General features: G+C 37.4%; 1 long non-coding RNA gene across 1 annotated transcript in view; it reads right to left on the reverse strand.

Annotated features, from left to right (window-relative positions):
- Nucleotides 1-1,706: 1,706 nt before the first annotated feature.
- LOC105445874 overlaps nucleotides 1,707-26,104 on the reverse strand; it is a 49,738-nt gene continuing 25,340 nt past the window's right edge. Inside the window, exon 3 of the long non-coding RNA XR_004064326.1 lies at nucleotides 1,707-1,847. This is a non-coding gene — a long non-coding RNA (uncharacterized LOC105445874). The remainder of the gene's footprint in view (nucleotides 1,848-26,104) is intronic.

Genomic DNA, 26,104 nt, shown 5'->3' on the forward strand with positions numbered 1-26,104 from the left:
TCTTGCATAGTCCCTGTACAAGTATATGCTTCTCCATCCATCCACACAAAGCCACTTTGAAACTGCTTTAGGCTCAACTCAAGACACAATGCAATTTCATTTAAGCAAGGCTTGACACTAACAGGTGCATAGGGAATCATTACTGTTCTGGAAAAATACATTGTTGTGATAAAATTTCACAATTCTATTACATGGCTCAGGCATCTAGATCCTTGAAATCTCAACCGAGACTCCCTTTGTAAAACGTGAGTGTGGAGCCCTATGTAAATACAGAGAAATCTGCTTTAACGATAACTTGTATAGAGAAACCTGCATTAAAGATAACTTGTATAGAGAAACCTGCTTTGAAGACAATTTGTATAGAGAAACCCGTTTTAAAGATAAATTGTGGAGAAAGACCACCCGGCGATAAAGACCTTATATTTTTTCCCCTTTGAAATAAAAATTCCTATTAAAACCTATAATGAAGCAACCTGTCTAGAAAGACCACCTGCCTATGAAGGCCACTTTTCTTGTCTCCCTTTGGCGGTCTTTACATGTTTCATTAGGCCCGTCTTCATCAGCTCCAGGTCTATTGTCAAATATCCCGCTATTTGAACTATCCCAATCGCAAATTATCCAGTTAATTTGCATCTTCATCAGCCCGAAGTTGCAATTAGCGGGATATTTGGTAGAGATAATCTTGAGCTAATTTCTCGAGCTAGAGTTTCAAGTTTTGAGGTCAAGTCTCGAGCTGATGAAGACGTGATTTTTAACTTCGGGATTATTTCCCAAATCAGAAATAGCGGGCTATTTGGCAATCTCGAGCTGATGAAGAGAGGCCTCCTGTACCAAACTAGAGCCTATGCTTGCAGACTACACCTTGCCAGAGGGTGGGAAGGCCATGATGCGATTAGCGAGAGGTGCAGGGATGCTAATTAGGAGGTGCTGAGCTGAGAAGGAGAGGAAGAGCGATGATGGCTCTTCCTAACACCCCGGGGAATACCCTGGATCATGACGTCATCCCCCTCTACCACCCCCCCCCCCCCCACCTACCCTGCATCACTCTATGATGCCACCCTAGTAAGGCGCAGTGTTGGTTTTTATTTAATTTCTTGTGCAACCATGGGTAAGTTCTTATGATGTCATCCCCTTCCCCTCCCCTACCGCCCCTCACCCCTCCCCTAATATTAACCTAGGATAACTATAACAAAATTAGATTTAAATAAACCACCCTAGAAAGGCACAGTGTTGGATATTTTTTTAATTTCCTGTGGAACCACCTGTAAGTTCTTATGATGTCATCCCCTGATTCCCCTCCCCCAAGGCCTCCCACCCTGCCCCCTTCCCCCACCACCAACCCACATAACCACCAACCCACATAACCTGAGGATATATGAAAAAGCACTCGATCCAAGTAAACCACCCTAGTGAGACGGAGAGTGTTGGTTTTATATTTCCTGAGCAACCTTGAGTATGTTGTCATGACGTCATACCCCACCACAAATTCAAACAAATTCTACCACTTCTATATCCCTACTTACAAAAATGCAAAATTTCCCAGGCATGAAAAATATGACAAACATTCTGGGGCATAAGACAGAAATAGAAATGGTCGTTAAGCCCGTACCTTGTCATTAGCTGCACATCCGGCCCAGGTACATGCTTTATCATATATATGACCTAAATAGTGCCTTACAGAAATTCCAGCTTCAAAGGATAGAGAATGGCACTGATGAGCAAACGACATACCTGAAGGGGATTCCTGTTGAAAAATACACAAGTTGTCACATTTGCCTAATGCCGGATCCTTTTCTTCACTGCAGCATGCACTACGCTGCAACCAGATGGAAACAGTCAGACCAAATCTGTCAAGTCAAAATAAGAAAGGCACGGTTAAATTTAGATGTTGAAACACACAAGGTCATGAAATATTCATTATGAATCAATCATAAAAATGTATCCATATCATTACTTTCAATAAAAGAATTGAAGAAAAAAAGAAAAAAAAAAGTATACCTTGGTACTCTTCATTTAAAGATATGTCTTCAAAAAAACATGCTGTAAGAAAACAGGAGCTTCAAGGCTTTACAAAATCTTGGTTCTCTTCACCTGCGTTGTTCTTTCTCACATAGGGAGTCCCCAGTGCAAGACGAATCAAAAGTACCACAGAAACTATTTAAAGTCTTCGCAAATATCGTTAAAAGAACTGTATCCAGTAATTGAAGCCCTATCAAACAACATTTAAAAAATCAGTCCACTTTGCATTTTTATGTAGAAAACATTTCAAAAGTGTTGTTAAAAGAACTGTATCCAGTAATTGAAGCTCTATCAAACAACATTTAAAAAAATCAGTCTACTTTGCATATTTATGTAGAAAACTTTTCAAAAGCGATATCAAATTAACTAGCTACAAACACGGAGAGAGAACAAATACAGCATCTACAAGTCCACTGGAATGTTTGAAAAAGATCTGGTGATGTAACTGGACCCCTTTGGGATTTCACAAGTACTTTTGCCATATTATCCACCGTGCTCAAGCGATTTTCCCACCGTCTGCATTTAAATATTCATTAAAAGAACCCTAGATCTCTTACCAGAATTCGTTTTACAAATGAGCAGCCCAGACGATTCCATAACTAAAACACGAGTTTAACGAGGCGGCCATTTTGGAATTGCATCTATGAAATTGGCCGAGTTAATGCAAGGTGTACGAGACGCTAAATTATTGATGCTCGAAGATGAAGACGTAGGGAGTCATCTACTTTTTACGACGGGAAGTCATTTCGTGAAGATTGCATGGAAGACACATGAAATGGTGCATGGAATTTAAATATACACACACATAAATTACAATGTCATTTCAAGACCTTTCCAAAAATGTGTATATCTATGTTTTTAATGATATTATATAACATGATCGTAATTACCCAAAGGCAATTAATTCAGACAGTCTTTTCCTTTACACGCTCCTTACAGACAGTACGTGACATGAACCTAATTACAGACAATTTATTGCAACTAAATGTTCCCAGAAACTGACTGTAATAGGCTACCCAATGTAAAGGCTGCGATAGAAGCTAATAAGTGATGATATAACATGTAAAGATACATGCAAAACCATCGCAACTTTTTTCTCAATATCACCTTAAAGAGAAGGTCGAGTTCTGGGAAGAGGTGAAAAATAATTTGGGAGCGTTATCATTGTTCTTATGCAAGTGTGGAAGAACATCAGAGTACAAAAGTCCCCTGAAAAGCATGGCTCTTCAAATGCCTTCATATTCTGAATATGACAAGTAACAGCCAGATTTTTATGCCACATGTTGTGTAGTCCCATATACATCTTTTGTGTACAGTTAGACTGGGGCAATTTTCTTATCATTTTGATGACTCCAGAACCTTGCAGTACACACCGATACTTATATGCTACATGATCAACCTTTTCTGATCAATTCCACACCGTTTCTTTCACAATGCAATCGCATGACCAGAACTCAACTTTATCTTTAAGGGCGATTTTCAATAGCCTTTTGTAAGTCCATATTCGGATTACGTTAGGTTGATTTTTTCAAAAGTAGTTACTGTCGGTTTATGCATTACCTTTCAAGTCCGGCTGTTCACTAAATTGATTTTCTTTCTTTTTCGTCCTCCATTTTAAAGACAATCAGCAAATGCCTACATGCTTTTACCGCCGTGAGACACGGAAAAAGGTATTACAGCGGAGAATCAAGATTTATTCAACGAAAGAAACAAAACAATTTCTGCAGACAGCGATGAAACTGATCCTGTCGCGTTGCAGCTGGAAAAATGGACTGGGGAGATTTAAAGTGGATTTGGTCGTGGATTTTCGCTGAGCGATACCCCGATCGTGACGTCCTCGTGTCTTTTGGTGAAGACGCAAATGTTGGAAGTCCATTTGTCATGATTAAATATGAGGGGGGATTGCTTGAGGGGAGGAGAGATGAAAGGAGCGAGAGAGAGAGGGGGAAGGATGAAAGGTTGCATGACACTGCATGGACTTGCAGTTTATTACCGAGTCACGCACAGAGAGAAGTCCACCTTAATATTAATCTGGTTCTAATAAAAGCAGAAAAATGAGAGGAATGTAGATCAGTGAAGTTTGAGCAAAACCCAATTAAAAATAAGAAAATTGGGAATTTTCAAAGAATTTTAAGAAAGGTCCTCAACACTTTGCTCTGTACAGAAATTTCATAAGATTTAAATCTCTTTGTTGATGATGATGGAATAGATTTGTTTCATAAATATTTGCAATAATTGTATTTAGGGTGCATGTATGGTTGAAAATTTTCTCAAGGAAAAATATAACCACCTGCATTTTCTTATTACAGAGCAAATGGAAGGGAACGTCGCAAGATGCGTCACAGAGTTGCCAATTTGTGTTTGATCAATCACATCTTCAAAAACTACACAACTTTATTATTTTCAATTGAGTTTTGCTCAAACTATTCAATGACCTGTTCCTCACATTTTCTGCTTCAATTGAAACCAACTTCATATCATCAGGGTGGACTTCCCCTTTAAATACACCTGTATTCCTTTTCCAGAAATTTGGATTCATTGCACTTCAAATGCTACCTTTTTCTCAATTTTTCTCAATTTTGGATAATGTCAAATTTTATTTGCAGTTAATATTTGCGTGTACTGTGTTCTCATATCTTGCATGCAATTTGTATTTCTAGGTCATCTGGAAAAAACAACAACCGTGCACCCATGTAATTAATTGGGAGTCAATACTTTGGGTACATGTTAAAAAGACATAACCGAGTGCGATAAAAATGAATGATGTAAATTCAGGTATGAACTAGGTCTATGGCATGTCATGTCATGATTGTCAATAGCGGACAGGATGTTAAAAAGCCCACATATTGAAGAAAGGTACCCTTTGTTGACATTGTCTTATTAAAACAAAATCCCCCAGAATCCCTTTTTTGGTATGATACTGGTTCTTGATATCATATTGCACAAAAACAGAAAAGAAATGGGACGGAAGCTTTTAACCGTGAAAAAAAAACAAGCATCAATATTTTTGTAATACTTTTCTCAATGTCACACACAATATCAATTTCTCAAATGATTATGAAATGAAGGGGACCACTAAAGAGACGTCATTTTACATGAAAGACACAAATATTAAACCGTATGTGTTACAAGAAATAAATTGAAAGCAGGTTACTGAACCATACATTACTTTCGATATATATATATCTTTTCAAATATCACATTAATGGCATGTTAGCGGCAAAAGGCCCCTCGGCGCTGTAAAACAACCAAAGATTTACAGCCTTTTGCTTGTAAAAATTGCCATTAGTACGTCTTTACACCACTTGAAATCGACGAGAAAAAGATAGAATTCACTCTACAGAACTCATTATCTTCCCCACAAGATCAAATTTCCTTCCTATCTAAAAGCATTTTTGTTTTCAGCAATAACATCGCACGACTTGTCCTCTCGCTACTACCCCTGGAGTTCTCTCAGCGACTTGATACATCCATTTCCCCTCCAATAACATACCTCAAACTCCCTTTTTTCCCTCGTTTTCTCCGTGCTCCTCGGCTACTTCAAAAAGACAACAGGACAGCGCCATAATTGGAAGTCACTGCACTTTTGGGACATCCAAATTTGGCCCGAAATTGAATTTTCAGACTTCGCCTCTGCTCGGCTCGGCCCTTGCAAAACGCCAGATTATTATTCTTTACAGGTTGATTTTGAATGGCATTGGGATATCGAGAATTTGGGTCACGAGAGGGGGAAAAAGAGGAATGTGAGATGGAAAAAGCAAGAAGACTGTATTTTCCATTATTACTACAATTGGACAAACATTTGTCCATCCAAAACAACAGGCTAAATTCTACAACCTTTGCAACAAGTGTTTCATAATACTGATATGAAATTGAGACAAAGTACTTGAGTAGCATCGTAAATATTACTTTTTGATAACTCTCTTTTTCTGATATTTATGTTAACATTTCCTATACTAAGGCATATTTCTTTCTAGCATATTTGTTTCTTATGAATCGACCATTTATGACATATTCCTAAAAAAGTAGAAATGAAGACTCAAATACTGGTAAACATTTATCAAGATATTACTTATTGATAGAGTTTTCTACCATCAAAAATGCAACAAAGCATCAAAAATGCAACAAAGCAACAAAAATAATCTTATGACACAAAATTCTGATTACGTATAATCCAATGCAAATCATACATCAAAACGTGTCAACAAAATGAATTATTGACAAAAGTCTACCGGTAAATACAATCCAATGCATACATATAAGCAAACATACTCTTCTAAATGTACAAACTAATCCAATATTGAATACCATGTCCAGCAATGTTTTGATTTCCAATTTCACCCATCTATTCGGTGGTGGATGATCAGGTGACCTTAGGCATCAATATCACATGATTGAGGTTCAAGGCCGTTTTGAGTAAGACGAAAAGGTGAACGCACTTTGCCTTTGCCCATTGAGCCATGCCTACGCATGTTTCATTATTAAAGACAAGGCCATCCCTTAGCTCCGTAATTAGCCGGCTATGGGAGATAACATCATTATAAATACATAGGAAGTGTTGCCGACAGTAATTGATCATCCCCAGCTTGACATCGCTATTTTAGAGATCATCCTGACTTGCTATTAAGTTTGTTTGTGTTTTTGTTTGTTTGTTATGTTCTGTATTCTGTTGTGATATGGAGGCAGAGTTGACATCGCTATTTTAGAGATCATCCTGACTTGCTATTAACTTTGTTTGTGTTTTTGTTTGTTATGTTCTGTTTTCTGTTGTGATATGGGGGCAGAGTTATTAAGGATAAGCTTGAGTTCTGGTACTGATAGAAAATAGATTCTAACAAAATCCAACACAACTTACACTGAATGTTCAAGATTACAAATAAATGACAAGTGCCAAACGATTTTTGGTAGAAAATGTGTAGGGGCTGAGTAATGAGCATAGAAAGTTAAGGAAATCAAGGTAAGTAGGCCCGACACCATGTGCTTAACACAGGTCACTATGTGCAAATGAGAGTTGTGGTTATTTATTGAAGATTATTTCCAGCAAGTTTTTGTGAGTTTGTTTCTATTTCATTGGTTCAAACAATCAATCTACTACAGGATAAACAATCCAGAATGAATTATAGCTATATGTTCTCTGGACATACAATTTCAATACTAGAGCTCAAGATTAGCTTTATTTTTCACTGTATAGTCATACATTTGCAATACTTTCTGACTGCCTTTACAGGCTTGGTAGAGTAACATGAAGAGTCATTATGTTTGGAGCCAGAAGGACGTTAACTCAAATACTTAACACAGACAGGTAATGCATAGTTTTGGGAAATTTTGAACATTGGATGGATCGTAATTCTTTACAATTTTTATATATTTGGATGCCTCTGTGGACGTTTTATAAGCACTAGAAAATTTAGCCCGTAGAACACTTCTGCTTTCGAGAAATTGAATAATAACAAATTTACCGGTACTCCTGGTAAATTTCAAATATTTCAAATAGCGCCTAAGGCCATTCAATGATAGCTGCGACCAAGAAAATCTCAGAATATGCAGTTTTGACATATAATTTCCAAACAGGAGTAGCAAGTTTTTGATTGTAGTCAAGAAACATTGTTTTTTAGGCTTTAGACTCGATTTCAACCGCGACAACAATCATTGAATATCATAAATTTGCATATGATTCCAATATGTTCATTTGAACCAAATTCATGACCCTATAAACCAAAACTTTGTAAATCTCCTTTAATGCCTTTCTGGCTTTAAACAAACTCTCTATAAACACAAACTGATCATGACCTCCTTTGGCTGGATTAAAAATATAATATACAAACAAAGATTTACCCTCACTAGATAAAAATGAGATAAAGACATTTTACAAAATAAAGAGAAATTTTACCCCAAAAAGGGAACCAAAGTGGGACTACATCTTTGAAAGGAATATCTCTGTCTACAAAGAATTTTAACTACAATTAACGCACTTGCTCCTGTATGAATTTTTATTTCTAAATTTAGTAACTAATATCGCTGTTTGGGCAAGAGCTATTCCAAAGAGCTATACATGTACAAGATCAGAAGCCCAATCAGGAAAAACACTTGGGCATGGAAGCGTTACCCTTATCATCAAGGAAGCTAGTGAAATATATGTAAACTATTGTTTTATTTTGTAATGCATGCAATGATGTGCAAACTTTGGTCATGCAACTCATACAGTGCGTGTCAGGCATTAAAAGCAAGTCAATTAATTTCATTGATTAAAAAGCACATTACAGTTTCTACGTCACAATGTGTGTATGGAAGCATAGAGCCGAATTCTATTTCACACACAGATTATGCTAATGTACTCGTCCTACATCACTTACCCCTGCCACAGTTGCTCCATGGTAATTTTTTGGACTAAGGACCAACATTTTTCCTAACCCTAACCCTTGCAACCCTAAGCCTAACTCCATATCATTGATGAATGAAATGAAGCCCATGAAGCCCAGAAAGATTGTCAATGGACAGACTGGACCCTGTTGTTATAGCAAAGGTCTTGGAACAAGCAGATTCCGAGTCCAGAACCACGTCAAGAAACAATTGTCTTTTAGAAAGGCATGAATCTTCGAATTCTAGTCCCTAGGATAGGACGTCAAGCCGTAGGGCCCCTTGTAGTTTATTGCAGTTTACCTTTATGTTGAGTCATAATCATTTTTGCTGTTATAGTATCTTACTTGAAAGGAAAAACACTCAATGTCATTTTCAATAAATAGATGAATTAGAAAAAGAAAAAAAATGGGCCCTTTTCCTCTACCCCCCCCCCCCCCCCTCCAAGAAAATCTGTAAATAGCACATTTGAATGGGAAATATATTTCTGTCATTGGGGGGCAATGTGTAATATCAGTAACATGATAATGTAGCAAACTCGCGTTTGGTCTCTAGTATAGACCCCATAGCTATAATTATTTTATTTTCTAACCAGATCGAGGGCAAGGGATTTGGAGGAAGCAGAAGGCTGGAAAGTCATGAAGTCTGCTATTTTACATCCTTCCCTTCCAACCTACATCTTTTCAAGTGTACTAACTTTTAAAACAAAAGTTATTTGTAAGGAAAAGGGTCAAAGAAGGGAAAACCCCTTCTGAAATCAGATAGCAACCCTTCCATCCACTTACCGGTATGCAGTTGAGCAGCGACACAAGTATCACTCCCCGTTAAATTCCATTACAGCAATCGATAGATCTGTCAGATATGGCTTTGAAACGCTTTTCTAACTACGCTAATAAAACATCTACTCTACTATCTATCTGCACTCAAATAGCCCGCCTATGACAATAAATAGGAACACTTTACACAATTAATTCAGGTTAATTCTGTGACAATTCTGGAGTAACCTTGAGATGACTACCTGACTATGGATGGACGTTTTGTCTAATTTTATGGACAGCTAAAGAAAGCAATTAAATTAATAACTTCCTATATTGCTGGTCATGCATTCAGTTAATGGCTTAAGGCCAGGTCGTCCTCCTATTAATAGGAAATATGACAGATGGATTTCATAATAACTAAGCATTTGGATTTGTTGGTAGAGGCACAATAAAACAGTTAATTTGCACAAATCATCAACAAAAATGTCCATCCATACTGTATTTGCCAGTAATGAACCATTTTAATTTAATTTTGTTATTATAACTCCCATCTAGAACTAATAAAGAGGAAATATAATCTGTTGAGGGCTACATGTAGAATGGCATTAAATCATATAATTTAACAAAGAGTAAATGCCCTTCCGGCGTAAATAGTCGATATATGGAAACTTCAACCTACTAATTTCCTGTACTTTGATGAGGCTCTTAACTAAAATACCTCTTCATCTTTTTTCAGCATATCAATTATTACTGAAGTGTTTTTCTGCAGCAACAAAAGAGAATTGACACTTTCTTCAGGTATCTGCATGATAGCTTGTTTGCCACAAGTGCAATTTGGCACAAAACAATTTATTTGTGTGCCATATAAAGACTTCAAAAATATCAAGTCTAGAGCCATTCAGCAGTGAGGGAAGTCATCTTAGAATTTTTTTTATAGAAAGAACAGCTGTCATGTCTACAAAAAAAAAAGAATTTTGTTCAAAGAGGACTATTTCTATTTCCTTCATTCAAATGTCCCTCATTTAGACCTTACAAACATACACTGTGGATGCACCGTGAAAATTGTATTTCAAGGGGTTACAATAATCCTCCTTCCTCTGAAGTAATATATCAAAAATTCATACGAAATATAGTTTATAGGGTAGGAATGCGTGCACATCTAATGCAGGTCATTTATAACCAACCGCAAATGGATGAATAGCTGATATCCAAACCCTTCATTCCAAATCAGATTTTGATGCAAATGAAGATATTCATTTTACAAATAGGTTCTGAATGCAAATCCTGTATACCAGTCCTACTTCTCTGTAGTCTGATCTTGCAGACTCAATTGTGATCTTTCCAGCAACAAGTAAGCCTACTAAGGCAGGGGATATTTTTTAGTAGGGCCATGGGTGCCAAATCTAGTTTTAGTCGATGATCAGGACTTAAAGGCATCATTTAACAATGTTAAATCTGAGATGCATGGCCCTACATGTTATTATTGTCTGTGATATGGTGTAATAATGGAGCCCTGAAAAAATTGCACTTCAAAATGATCATGAAGTGCCTCCAAAAGTAAAAATCTTTGAGTGACCGGTTTTACCATACTCATTTTCCCCAATAGACTGTAGTGTTAGGAAAACGCAAAATTTGATTTCGATTAACAATCACAAATATCTTGATAATCAGACAGGTGATCGGCTTGTAAAAGTCATGGGGTTCTTACTGACCTGAAGGTTTATAATTATCATTGCAGCATGACCGAAATCCAGGATTTTGTTTCAGAATATTAGACAAAGTTACCCAATCCCTCTAATAATATGGATCAATACATATTTTTCCTTCTAAATTCATTGCCTATTGGTATCTAGAAGGGCACTGAACCATTTTATTTTACATAGACATAATGCCTTTCTGGCTACCAGCTCACTTTGAAATAACTATGCAGCAACTTAAACTGATAACAGTTTGTATCTGCAGACTAAACATTACTGTAGAGGTGTCGTGGTCGAGTGGATAAGTCACCGGACTGTGGATCACAAGGTCCGCGGTTCAAGTCCCGCCGCGGCACTAATGTCCTTTGGCAAGACATTGATCTACATTTGCCACTCTCCACCCAGGTGTTAAAATGGGTACCCGGTAGGATGCGAAAGCTAATGTGGTTTGATTAGCAAGTGGCGCTTGTAAAATGGCGACTGGCTAGAATGCTCCCCAGGGAGTGGAGAATGTGCATACCTTGTGTGCGGGTAAGCCTGAATCCGATGACCGGGGTAATAATAATATGTTGTAAAGCGCTGTGATACACATGTATGTCTGTAAGAGCGCTATATAAATGCCAATATTATTATTATTATTAATCATATTTCTACATCTTGACAAGTAATACATAATTTCATGTGATAACAAGTCCCAACATCAAAGGAGCCTTGCTGTGATTGTTTTACTGAACAGGGTCTGTGCCTTCAGACTAAGCAATAACCATCACACTGCATCGTCATGACAACAATATGTACTACTTAATAACAAGCTTACACAACTCAAATCTGAGCACCCATTTTCTGAACCGATTGCTCAAGACATCTGCTGGACAAAGTGGATGCAGGGATCGCATCACTTACTAGATGATGCTGTAAAGATATTGGAATGAGATGGACGTAGGATAGATCCTACATTCAGACAACCACAATTCATTGTATCGCTACTTGGGAATTGGATCTATTTATACGATAAATAATGACTTTTTGTCAGTGTGAATGTCTTACAACGGAACGCTTGACGTTTTGAAGAAAACTTGATAAGTCTGAACGTTGCATCGTACAAATCATATAACTGGGCGGAGCTTATAGTGAACGAGCACCAATGATTGGCCAACTGCTGTGTCAACTGACCTCTTCAAAACTTGTTTCTTTACACAACGTTTCTTTATACAATGATGTTAACTAAGACTGAACTCCCTTTCTCCATATGATTATTCTTAAAATGATATTACTTTATACAACATTGTTAACTAGATCTGAACGCCCCTTCCTCCATATATGTTTCTTTAAACGAGTTTGGTATAAATTTCCTAGAGTCTGAACAGGCTATGAGATGGTCGAGAACCAAAGCCTTCTCAAAAGATTTCCCCATCATGGAATTTTATTCAAGACAAAGAACAGGTGGGCAGGAGCTGCACGAGTCTAGCGGATAAAATTACGGCTGAAAATTGAATTTTCTGAGCTCAGCAACGAATCATTTCCTTGCTTTAATCTGTTCCTCTCCTCTTTATGAGAGAGAAGGCGTATCAAATAAAGTCAACAAATTCTGAAGAATAAAAGATAGCATTTATATTCCACAACAACCTTCCACAAAGTTTACGATATCAATGGAATTGATGATTCAAAGTAACTTAAAGTTCTGATGATGAATAAATTACCCAGCTGGGGTAATAATAAATGGAATAGAATTTCTAGATAGATGGCGCTATAGAAATGCCTATTATTATTATTATTATTACTACGCCATAGAATTTCAAATACTTAAGGAAGCATTGTTTTAAAGCAATTGGCTTCTTCATATGTATGTAGATGGCTCCTTTAATAAACAAGTCATAAAATACTAACATCAAATACAAAAGGCTGGGAAACTATATTTCCAACTGTACCTGTGCAGTGAGTCTCCAAAAAAACAGTTGGAAAAAGTCTATATATTCAAAAATATCTCAGACAGAAAATGTCATCAATTTTTAATGTTTGATAGAAGAGACCCTAATGCATCAACAGGTATAAACATTTCCTTAAAATATCATGAAATATTTATACATGGAAACTTTTACAAACGTTAACACATTTGTTTGAGACGTATCATATTAATGACATGTTTGATAAATGGCGCAAACCTTCGCATCTGCAAGCCCATACAAATGAGTGATCATTTTGCTTTCGCAGACGACAGTTATTTCCGCTAAGGCGAGAGATGAAATGATGTAAACTTTTCACTCCTCCATCCTGGACAAAAGACTGTAATCTGTCACATATCAAGGACAAATGATATAACTACATTAATCTTTTGTCTAAAAAAAGAAAATCATAATCTCGCTCCTACCAAAAAGAGCATTATTTGCAATTTTAGTAATAGAATAGAATTCATGTATAATGAAATAAAAGGGCCTCACAGATTAAATCACCATTGTAAGGATATTTCTTATGCTGAGGCACACAATATTATATCTGGTGGAAATAGAAATGTAAAAATAGCAATCTTTTATCCTAAGCAAGACAATGCAATTTTGCAATAAAGTAGACAATGCCGAAAAATTAGAGGACAAATTAGGTAAATCTATTAACTTCTATCCCACACAAAATTAATTAATTTTTCATTAGCAGATGATTGTACTAGTACTTGCCCCAAAAATATATTTTTAAGAAGATATTAACCTTTTAAAAACTGATATCAAACAAAGGAGAATAATTCAGCTTCATTTGCACAGAACCGTACATTTGCATTGCATTAGCAGAAGCACACTCAAGAACTCTGCTTCACACAAGAAAACTATTACATTAGAATCATATCATATATAATATTTACCTGCAGTAAAAAGATGATCAAATCCTTTGAAATCGTTCATCTTTTGGAATATTAGACCCAAAACACTAGAATACTATTCTCTTCTGGCCCCTGCAGACAGAACAAGTGACTCAGTCCCATGCAAAGACTCCTGTGCTGTCTGTATAACTCCACAATGAGTTCAGGTCTGGAATGCGCAAGCCGCCAGACACATTAATAACTCATAACACAAGGCCTTGGTTCCCGTTCCCGCGCGCCTATACCGCCATCGCACAATATAAAACAACGAGGTGAGCCTTAATTGAATAAGCCCAGGTGGGCAAAGTGACTCTAGGCAGGCAGGCAGGGCTGAATTAAATCAAAGAGCCACGCAAATAGTCGCAGGAGTATACGGCCGTTACATCATCGCTTAATCAAATTAAATCTTGAGCAGGAACTAGGTGACCTCTCTTTGTGAGTATGTAATTGTGTTCAATATTCAGAGAGTTATATTTAAACATGATGTGTAGACATGGGATGTCATATGATATATATTCATGTATTTATGACTTGTCATGTTTTTCATGATGCCAAATAAACTGAATTGAATTGTATAACTGTATGAGTAATGATGAGAACACTTTATAGTAGTAATACTAATTCATAAATATGTTAATTAACATAGTGAAGAAATTGGCATAAACAGTGATTAAACATCACATAGGCAATTAAAAGCAAATAAAAAATGTTAGGGTCAGTTATCCTGCCAATAACATAACTGTGTTACTGCTTCTCCTCCTCCTAATAATGTTACAAATATAATTCTACTGTTGTTGCTGCTACTACTTTCATACTTCTACTAATACTGATTAGTATAAAGACAGTAATAAATCATTATACTTATTGATGATTTATGATTGGTTAATCACTGTAGCTTTTTATGTCATATTTCATGCTGATACCAAAAGACGTTAAAAGATGGGAGTTGCTGCTACCTTGTTTGGCGTTCAACAATAAGGGATAGAGCAACGTCGATCTGGTGCTGCTCAGTGGCTGCCGGGCTCACGATCAATTGGGCAAAAAGAATTTTCATTTTGGTTTAATAAAATTTGGAGTGGACTAAAAGATTATCATTATTATTAAAAGGAAAATCACAAAGACAATAATATAATGTACTAATATTTAAATAGTTTTAAAGTTTTTTTTATGAGGCATTTGAAATTAATCAAGTTTTGTGAGGAACCTATTAAAACAATATCTATTGAAGTTGCTTTTTATGAAGCATTTTGAATTGATAAAATATACACCACAGGCCAACATTTAAGCACATCCTTCTACACTGATAACATCTAAATCTGTCCAATGTTCAGGGGGTGTTGCACAAAGATCCTAACTTGAAGTTATCTCTAAGTTGGACTTAACAATTATGGAAAGCCTTTAGCATCTTTGAAAATATTTTGTAAAAGTTATTTTAAAAGGTATAAAATGTTGATTCAAATCATTCGTATTATCTATTATCATGGGAAATTTCATGTTCTTTATGTGGAATTTATGAAGAGTCTAAAATACTTGAATTTTTGCTCTTGAACATATTTTATTTTAAGGCTACAAATGGCTCTCCATAATTTTTAAGTCCAACTAAGAGACAAGTTCAACTTAGGATCTTTGTGAAACACCCCCCTGATCTCTAGAGCAAGAATGCAGGCAAAGGGTTAATCTTGTAACATAATTACTTCAATAATGGGGAGAAGATGAAGTCGGGGAGACAGAGAAAACCTGAGAGTCCCCGAGACATGAGTGGCGGGATAACCACCGTAACGAAAGGTGACAGGATCGAACAATATAGGATGCTTGATTAATTAAATTTTCACTCTTAATTACAGAACCTCATCAACTGCACTAAGCCGAGGTGGTAGTGATCAAAGACCTTGCTTGTATCTATATTATGAATGTGATGGGTACCCCCCCCCCTTCCACCACCTTGCCTCGTCTCCCTAGGGATGGTCTCGCTTGCATCGTCGGCTAACATCAAACGGCCCGCTCCAGGCCGCGATCATTCTCTTACTCTCACCTTAGTGTCGTTACCAAAACAACGACACATTACCAGGGCTCTGCGATGGCTTCCGGCGAATCCTCACACTGCTCATTCATGTTACGCTAGATCGGCTTTTGTCTCAATCTAATATGTCAGCCATATTTTCTCTCCCTCCGTGACATGAGGCTTGATAATCTATACTGGGCATGGATCGGGTATCTAGGGCAGTCTTTTCGATCCTTTCGCTCCGAACATTGGGATTGTTTAAGGTGTGGTCTTTCATGAGGATGAGCGAAGATTGCATCCATCATCTTATTACTCCCGCATGGCATAGTTATATTAAACTACGTCTTCCAGCATGAATCAAGCCTGTTTCAATTTTCCTCAAGTGCGCTCTCCCTCTCTTTCTCTCTCTCTTTCTCTCTTTCTCTCTCTCTCTCCCTCTCTCTTTCTCTGTCTCTCCGTCTATCTATCTCTCTCTCTCTCTTTCTCTCCCCCTCTCTCTCCCTCTATCTATTCCTCTCCCTCTCCCTCTCCCTCTCCCTCTCCCTCTCCCTCTCCCTCTCCCTCTCCCTCTCCCTCTCCCTCTCCCTCTCCCTCTCCCTCTCCCTCTCCCTCTCCCTCTCCCTCTCCCTCTCCCTCTCCCTCTCCCTCTCCCTCTCCCTCTCACTCTCTTTCTGAGGCAAAGATGGAGTCTCGAGCATGAGATCACACACCTGGTGTTGTGTGACTCAATACAAAATTACTCTAAACCTCCAGGAGCAAATTTCATTTTGAGGGAAACTGTAATTTGAGCGAGACCTGTAATGGTAAAGGCTCTTGACTCTCATATGAGAGGCCCTGTGTTCAATCCTTGCTGGTGATTATATCCTTGAGCAAGGTGTTTCACCCACGTGTGCCCCTCTCCACCCAGGTGCACTAAATGGGTACTGGCGATGCTGGGATATAAATAATCACGGAGCTCTCAGGCATTGTTAATTGTCATTTTTGAAAAGGTCCATGATTCCAAAAATGTGTTTTTTTTCAATAGGTTCGTTTCAGAAGGTTTATTACTCTGGAAGTTCATGATTGCGAAAATTATAAAAGGGTTCATAATTCAGAAACTTAAAAAGCCTTGGTAATGCCCAAATGGAATAGGATTCTAAATTCCCACTGTATCTTTTTATTGGAATTTGGAGCTATCAGAATAATGTAACATATTTAATTATCAGAATTATGAACCTTATGTCATTTTCAGAACTATGAACCCTTTTTTAATTTTTGGAATTATAAACCCCATGGTATAGGAAATTTGTGTTTCCATTCTATGATCTGTCTGAAAAATGAACCTTCAGAAAAAAAAACAAGTAACCCCTTCATGAAAAGAAGGACTTGAAAGTGGTCTGAGGAAAAAGAGCCTGCTCGAAACCAGAGTGAGCCCTAAACTTTGATAATCACTCTTTTAAAGTACACATGTAGCAGGATCCCTTTATTTTGGACACCCCCACCCCACCCCTCCCCCTTATCCCTAGAATATAGCAAAGAACTCTGAATGAATTCCAAATGCAGAAGTTTTAATCATGTGCATGATAAATTTCAAAAGCCAATTAACTTTTCCATTAAAATTGGCAATTTTTCATTAATCTCTGAGCAATTAGTTTAACAAATGGATGTCATTACTTATGAAATTTCAGCACAATTCCCTATACATACAGTGTATTTTTTTGTCATCAGCACAGACATTACTATTTTTGCAAGCTGAAGCAGTATTTGTCACAAGTATTGCTGATGTACTTTTAAAGACAAGGTTAAAGTGAGAATTTATGAGCTTTGAAATTTATATTAAAATTAATATCCCATTTCAAGTATTTTGGAATATAAAGGCAAATATTCTGCTCCACATCAAACTGGTTACCAGAAACCTGTTAGTTCAGCAACACCTGATAAGATTTTGACAATTGATCTTCAGATAAAACAAATATTAGAATACAAAAGAAATATTTCTGTTCCAAATCTATTCAAAATGGTTAACTAAAGCCTGTAAATTCAGCATCATATGGCCAGATACAGCTCATTAACCTTTAGATACAGCTATATTCAGTACATCACAATGTTTGCACAAGCAACCTCTTCTTACCTTCCTGAATTCAGGTGCAACTGAGGATAAACAAATTCGGGATTGCATTGCAATTAGCAGAATAATTTGAAAACGATTAGTATGTAATTTAAGCATAATAGGTATACGATTAGTGTATGATTACTCAACGAATATAAGCATTATTCGGTTAATGATTTGGGCAAGCTTATGACACAGTTTGGTATTATTTGCTATACAGTCGATGCTATGTAGTTGCCTTTCTTTCAGATTTGCTGATGTAATTTGTGCTAGATAATGGAAGCTACAAATTATTGGACAAATGATACATTATTCCTTGTTAAACAAGGATTTCATGTTGTTCATGCGACGAGAATGTTATATGTCCCTTATGGTTACGATCTGCGATTGATCTTCTATATCGTCCCGTTACATCGACTGTAATTCAAAACGTCAGTCGTACTCATTACCTCGTTACGGCCAAATCCAGGCCAATTCGTATCATTTGCGGAAAATTACGGCTCAGCCTACAACTAGGAATGGTCCGTCATTCGTAATCATTCTTATGATCTCACACCAGTATTACCTATAGATTTACGGATATTGTGGGTTTTAACACCTGTTTAGAAAGATCACCTGTCTATAGTGGCCATTTTTTCTGTTTTCCTTAGGTGGTCTTTATAGACAGGTTTGACTATACGTACAAGACAGAGAAATTTAAAGCATAGCCCATTATGTTATCTCAGTGTGACTAGTGGATTTTCTTAAGTGGTATACCATTTAATCAGTGATTGAGGCCTTAGAACAAGTTTAATACTCTACTAAAGTAACTATTTCACATCATTATCAGCTTCTTCGTGTGAAAGACATTTTCGAAACATCATCTAGATTGACGACGGCTTGCAAAATGCCGGATGCTACCTCCAAAGTTCCCATCCAAATACAATTTTACAAAAATGCATGTGTGTGTGTGTATTGACATAAACACGATTTGGAGATATAATGAAAATAGAGTGAAACAATTCCTTCAAGCCTCATACCTTCGGCTATATTCTACCAGCCTTCGCATCCGAGTTCCACACAAAAGATGGATGAAGGTAGAGATCTATATATTTACAGGTGAAACACTCTGTTTGCCTTGCTCCTGCTCCAGGCTTTCCAAAACACTGCCTCATCAATCTTAATGCTCTTCTTTCAAGGGATTCCACCCTTTACAATACATTTAACATGTATCTTGACTGCAGCTACATCAAACATCCTCGCATTTACGCCCCCCCCCCCTAAAATTTCACTTGAAAGCATCTCCAAGTGAAGCATTTTTTCTTCTTCATTCTCGCGTTATAGCGAATGCCCCAAAGATATTACAGTGACCTTTGGAAAAGTACACTCAACTGGCTAATGCCATTCATTGCACAATACTGAGCCAGGGTTTTTCGGTCACATTTTTTCCCCGCATCTTTCTTCTTCTCTTTTATGTTCTCACTCTCTTACTTGGTTTCTCTCTCAGTTTCTCTCTCGGTCGACCATCTTGCACCAAACCGTGTTAGAATCTATTTGCCACTGTCTGGTATCGAGCAGCTGGTAAACTGCATAAATTGCAGCGCGATGGGAATCTGGCGAGTTATGGTATCTTTAAAGGTATAATGAATGATTCAGTGCATTGTGATTGCACTGTTATCGTTACACAGAGGTATTACAAAGGGGTGACAAGACAAACAATATGTTGTTTATTTATATTTCATAAATAAATTAACTGTGGCGAGGTGGGAATCTACCGAGCTATGATATCTTTAAAGTATATATGATTCATTGTGTTTAATATGATATGATTACACTGTTATCCTTACGCATAGGTGATATACATGTACAGATGTGCTAAGAAGTAAGATAGACCAAAATGTTCTTTATTTCGGTTCATAAATTGATAAATGCAGATGGGAATTCACTGAGCTATGGTATCTTTTAAGGTATAATTTGTGTGATTCATTGTGTTACATTTATACTGTTATCCTTATAGAGAGTTGATATACAGCATAGGTGATAAGACAAATAAATGTTTTAATCTCCAATTTTAGGTACATTGTACAGTTCGAATATTGTCAATGCAGTTGGAATAATGATTTAATATTAGAAAAACAAATGTTTGTAGAATTTAGAGGAAAAGGGTCTTTTTTAACATCTCTGTGATTAGAACTCTTCAGGGTAAGATATGAACCTATTGGAATAATTGTTATCATTTAATAAATATCATCCTAATGTAAAATAGATAGAACGTTACCTAGCTACCTAGCCCCTCTATACCAACCCGCTACCGCAGCTACCCCCTCCCTCCCCCTCCCTTAATCCTGATCCCCATCCTAGTTAATTAATCTAACTTTAGACACATTATGTGAAAGTGAAACAAAGAGAGAACAAAATTTGCCATAAATCATGATGTATAAACATGTATTACCATTAAAAACATACAGTGTAACACTTTCCTTTATTGTACGTTCCCCCAAACACATCCCCCCCCCCCCCCCCCCCCACTCAATAATAAAGCCTACCCACTCCATGTACCACACCAGACATTACAAGACACAGAAGAGGAGAGTTAATGCTCTACACTATCAACCTTGGTTATGTATCTCATGCCATCACTTTAATTGTTCTCCATGTATCACCACCACTTGACCCTCCCCCACCCCTGGACCAGTCTCCCCCCCCCCCCCCCCCACCACACCCCCATTCAATAATAAAGCCTACCCACTCCATGTACCACAAGGGAAATTACAAGACATGTGAGGAGAGTTAATGCTCTACACTATTAACCTTGGTGCGTATGCCATGCCATCACTCTTTACATGACATTTAGCAGTTACATTTTAATGTCCTGTCCATCGCTAGTCTCAAACCACAGACCCTACTTACATGTAAATCCTTTACAATGAAAAGTGCAGTTCCTTGAGTCAAAACTACTGTACATTTAGGTACTGAATTCCACTGAATTCCACCTGAATTTAGCCACTGAATTCTTCAACATAAACAGTTTAACTTTTAAAAATCCAATTTATCCAAATTTATATATATTTTTTTTCTTCAAATCTAATTTTATCAGGGAAAAAAACCCTAGGAAAAGAGGCGTAAATATTCACTTCTGAATGACAAACGCCTATAAACCAAAACAACAACAACAACAATGGCCCTGTGTGGAACCTCAAATTTCAGGATTATAAGCAGTTGAAATCTTCAAGATTCTGAAAGGCCATTTACTGGGGTTCTGCATCTATAGACTCATCATAAAACATGCTTGTTAACGATGTAACAGCTTTCATGTAATAAATCTGCTGCACCCATAAGCTGACAGAGCATACATACCTAATGTCCCATTGGAAGTGACAATGATGAAAGCATGAGACCGAAACTAATGTCGCCCTCAATACCAGGTGCACAGGGAGAAAAAAAGCTAAAACACAATTCAAAATAAATACTTCAATTTAATGGTATATTACTTTTCATAATTCATCTGATTGGTGCTTTGTGTTACCCAACTGATTCGGAAAGTAGTAAACTTGAAGGACTAGGCATTCAAGCTCGCTAAGATAATTGAGGATTAATGCCTTTCCAAAGGTCGCAAGCACATTAACCTGGTTTTGAACCTGTGACCTTGTAGGAACGAGACCATTTTTTGTGCAGTTTTAATCTCCTTCTTCCTTTTTTTGTCTGTAGCTTTTGCATTCTTTCTACCATCCGTGTATGAACATTTTTCATATTGTACATTTATTTGTTTACAGCTCTCTTTGGCTATAGAACTGACAAGATTTTCATGGCAGTAATATTTCAAGTACTTAATTTGTGTATATTAATTAGTGCTCTTTTTCAGCTTGCCAGAGGTATTCTGGAGCTTTCCTGAGATACATGTAAATCACCCAACTCTCCTTCTGTACATATTTTCTCCCTTTTTTTCTCTCTCTTTTACTGATGTATAAAATGTTTTATATGTCTGCGAATTGGCGAGCATGCATGCAAGCAAACAAGTTTTCAATCCTACTCGGCTTCAGACGGCTTCAGACGGCTTCAGACAAGAAAATGGTTAAAAAGACACCTGTTTCCAAGCTACACAATTACAGTGCACGGGGTATGTATGTGACAAAACAATGTGACATTTGCACGTCCAGCTGCACAGAGCATTCATGTGTTAATGCACACAAGAGATGGAGAGCTGATGAGAGGGGTAGAGAGATAAAGCAAAAGAGAGAGAGAGAGAGAGAGAACAAGTGAGAGAGACAGACAGACAGAGAGTGTGGAGAGAAACAAAAGACTGCAAGAGAGTAATTGTATTATAAAGAATGTGGAAAAGATATTCTAAGAGTGAAAGTAAGAGGGGGGAGACAGGGAGATTGGAGGGTAGAGGGAAGAGAAAGGGGGAGAACATTAGATGAAAGAGAGAGAGGCAGAAAGGAAGACAGAAAAAAGACAAGGAGAGTAGGAGGGAGAGGAGAAAGAGAGTGGTAGAAAGATGGCAGGAAAGAGAGATATAGAAATATCAAATACATTCTGCTTGTTCAATTGATTTTGTTTCTCGTCAAGTTGGATCTAGAAAGTGGAAATTCAGGTCATGTTCAAGTTCAAGAGCTGTGCCATGTTTGTCTACTTCCTTCAAACCTGATAGAACAGCCCCAATACAGACAGCACATATCATACGCATATAGTAATACATACACGAATCCTAGACAAATATGAGGTGTGAACTATGTCTGATTACATTGCGTGCGTATACATGCGTAAAAATGCATGACGCTTTAATACCAAGTCCCGTTATAAGAAGGTCACCGAAGAGATTATTGCGATGCTTATCTAGAAACAACTTTACCCCGACCGGGCCTCCTCGATGTGTCGACAAACGATTTGCAAGCATCCATGCAAGATCATGAATGTGGGAGATAGAGAGATGCTTTCAGACTGTCTGGATCATAGCAAAGAATACTAAGTATCAATTTAAAGGCATGTTGTGATTGTAGCAAGAAGAAGATAAATATTATATGTTATTATATACTATAATTATTATTATTTTCATTATTTAATTATTTGTCTGATTCTATCAAAATTCCTACATGCCCCTCATCAACAGTAAAGCAATGTCAATGAAATGAATATATAAGAATAGTCCAGTCATAAGCAATGTTCCATTAGTCTGCTTGGAAGAAATGTAACCATGACGACTGCACAAATACACCTACATGTAATGAAGGCTTTTTTTAAATACATAAAATGACTACATAATACCTGAATATTCATGTAACTTATTACTAAAATAAAGTAGAGTATCTTAGTAAAAGCCTCTCTCTATCTCTTTCTATTTTTTATTGCATTCCAAATCTTTGTCTCTTTCCCATCTGTTTTTGCAATTTTCTGTATATCTGTCTTTCCCTTATATCTTTATCCCCCTCTCTTTCTCTTTCTCTCCATTTGTTTCTCTCTCCCCCTCTCTATGGCTTCCCCACCTCCCCTTATCTGCCCCCCGCCCCCTCCTGTCTCTCCCCTCTCTCCCCTTCCTCTCTCTCTCTCTCTCACACTCACTTTCTCACCCTCTCTTTCTCTATCTCCCGTCTTTCTTTCTTTCTCCCCCTCTCTATCTCTCTTTTTCTCTCTCTCTCCTGCTCTCTCTTTCTCTCTCTCTATCTCTATCTCTCTCTCTCTCTATCTCTATCTCTATCTCTATATTTATCTCTATCTATATCTCTCTCTCTATCTCTATCTCTATCTCTATATTTATCTCTATCTATATCTCTATCTCTATCTCTATCTCTATCTCTCTATCTGTATCTATCTCTCTCTCTCTTTCATCTCTCTCATCTCTCTCACTCTCTCTATCTCTCTCTCTCTCTCTATCTCTATCTCTATCTCTATATTTATCTCTATCTATATCTCTCTCTCTATCTCTATCTCTATCTCTATATTTATCTCTATCTATATCTCTATCTCTATCTCTATCTCTATCTCTCTATCTGTATCTATCTCTCTCTCTCTTTCATCTCTCTCATCTCTCTCACTCTCTCTTTCTCTCTCTCTCTATCTCTATCTCTCTCTCTCTCTCTATCTCTATCTCTATCTCTATATTTATCTCTATCTATATCTCTCTCTCTATCTCTATCTCTATCTCTATATTTATCTCTATCTATATCTCTATCTCTATCTCTATCTCTATCTCTCTATCTGTATCTATCTCTCTCTCTCTTTCATCTCTCTCATCTCTCTCACTCTCTCTCTCTCTCTCTCCCTCTCTCTTTTATATTACTTCCTTCCCAGGTCAACAAGCATCCTGTATAGTTTCCTCTGCTTATCTTTCCAATTACTCACACCCTGCTAACGACCTATTTTCCAATGATTAACAATCGACTGACGACTCTTTCTTCGCCTGCCGCCCCACCTCCGAGGGCTGCCCAAAATATTCTGATTTCCTACCTCCCGCGTCTGCTACGTCAGGCCATCGTGACTAAGCAGTAAGGCACATCTTATGCACGACAGGTACTCATACTTCAGTATTGTGCTCCTATTTCAGGCATTTATTCAAATGTTCAGCGATTACTTTCACAAAATATGGTAAAGCTATAAAAAAATATATATAAAAAACGTCACCTGTTGTATTTACTCTGTGTTAAAGTATACGAGTGAGGTAAATGGGTACCTGGTAGGATTATTCCTTGAAATGTATTGTGCACTGATAACGGCTGCCGGAGCTAAAGCTAGGGTAATAATTTCCAAAGCTCCGTGAAAGCGCATAGGGACGTTATATAATGTGATATGCCCTATACAAGAACTGAATATTATTATTGTTATTATGTATGGCCTGTTGGCTCTAATGATCTCAACAGACGATATATATATATATATATCCACAAAGGAATTCTATGAAATAACTTTTAAAATAAATCATTTCATTGACAGTGTATAAAGAATGTTAATGTATAAAATGTATATAAAATTAAATAGGACAATTTAAAGCCTATCTGCACTAGTTTGGCCAGGAGGGATTAGACCTCCCTGCTTGGTCACTGGCAGGTGGTTCTCTCATCAAATCAGCTCTCAATTAACATAAGAAAAAGAGGACCATGGGGGATCAACGGGTACCGCTTAGGCATTGTTGGCTGTATAGAGGGCGCAAGTAGCCACAAACAGTGCAGTTCCACTTTAAGAGAAGCCTTCATGTCCATGTCCATGTACAGTGGCTTTATTATGTAAGTTACAAATGATAGATTACAAAAACTTGGCTGTGGCATGGATGTGACAGGTACGAGTTGCTCCGGGTAATTCTGATTATATGGGGTCAGTTCTGCTCCCGGCTGTTAATAACTAGCCGACACAATCACAATTTGAAACTTCCCCCTGCCATACCCTGCCTAACTCAGTAGGGTCCATAGGCGCTTCCTCGTTCCCGCAAGATATCAAAATAGCCTGCTAAAACTGATCCGGAAATATTTGCCCAACCACAATTAGCTCAAACTAATTCCCAGTGAAGGAACGCTGCTCTTGGGAAATTTGCTCCAGCTATTATTCCAAGCACACCCAGGCTTGTTCTTGAAATAGCCGATTATTTCATCAGTAAAGAATGAAGGAACTATCAGACTATCCTGTTTCTCAAGCTCAATCTCCTTGTGCAAAGATTGCTTCTGGTGGGCTAACGAAGCCTGGCAACTTCAAATCAGACTTTTTTCTCCAAAAAAAACAATGATCTGTCTAATATATCAAACTCAAGTTTGTTCAAGATAAAGAAGATGCATTTATTTTGAAACTTTCCCCCTGCACTAATGTAACTTAGCCCAAGTCATTAGGGATAATTTGTTTTGTGTTCCAAATTCTTTTTCAAATTAATTTATTTAATTCCGATAGGAGCATATACATATAAGTCAAAAACACAGACCAGATGCAACTAATTACACATGGAATAAAGATTAAAACAAAAGACCAAGGCAGTCTTGGCAAGACGGTCCCCCTTATATTATTTTGTACGTCCTCATTTCCTCAAAAACACAGACCAGATGCAACTAATTACACATGGAATAAAGATTAAAACAAAAGACCAAGGCAGTCTTGGCAAGACGGTCCCCCTTATATTATTTTGTACGTCCTCATTTCCTCAAAATTTCACAATACCCTGCTAAATCAGATTCAGGAAAATTAGCCCGACCACAAAACCGTCCACTAATTGAAGATGCAATTAGCAGGCTGCGTTATTGCTGTAGTTGAGAAACTAGTTCAATGGATTATACTGCATCTTCTTGGTCAAATGAAATAGCTAGCCAGCCATTTGGCTACCAAACAGGACTGACGGACCAGGTTCGGAATGCAATGAAATTAAATGCATAAATATTTGTT

The sequence above is a fragment of the Strongylocentrotus purpuratus genome, unplaced genomic scaffold (assembly GCF_000002235.5).
Source record: "Strongylocentrotus purpuratus isolate Spur 01 unplaced genomic scaffold, Spur_5.0 spur5_scaffold_16, whole genome shotgun sequence".
Lineage (NCBI taxonomy): Eukaryota > Metazoa > Echinodermata > Echinoidea > Camarodonta > Strongylocentrotidae > Strongylocentrotus > Strongylocentrotus purpuratus.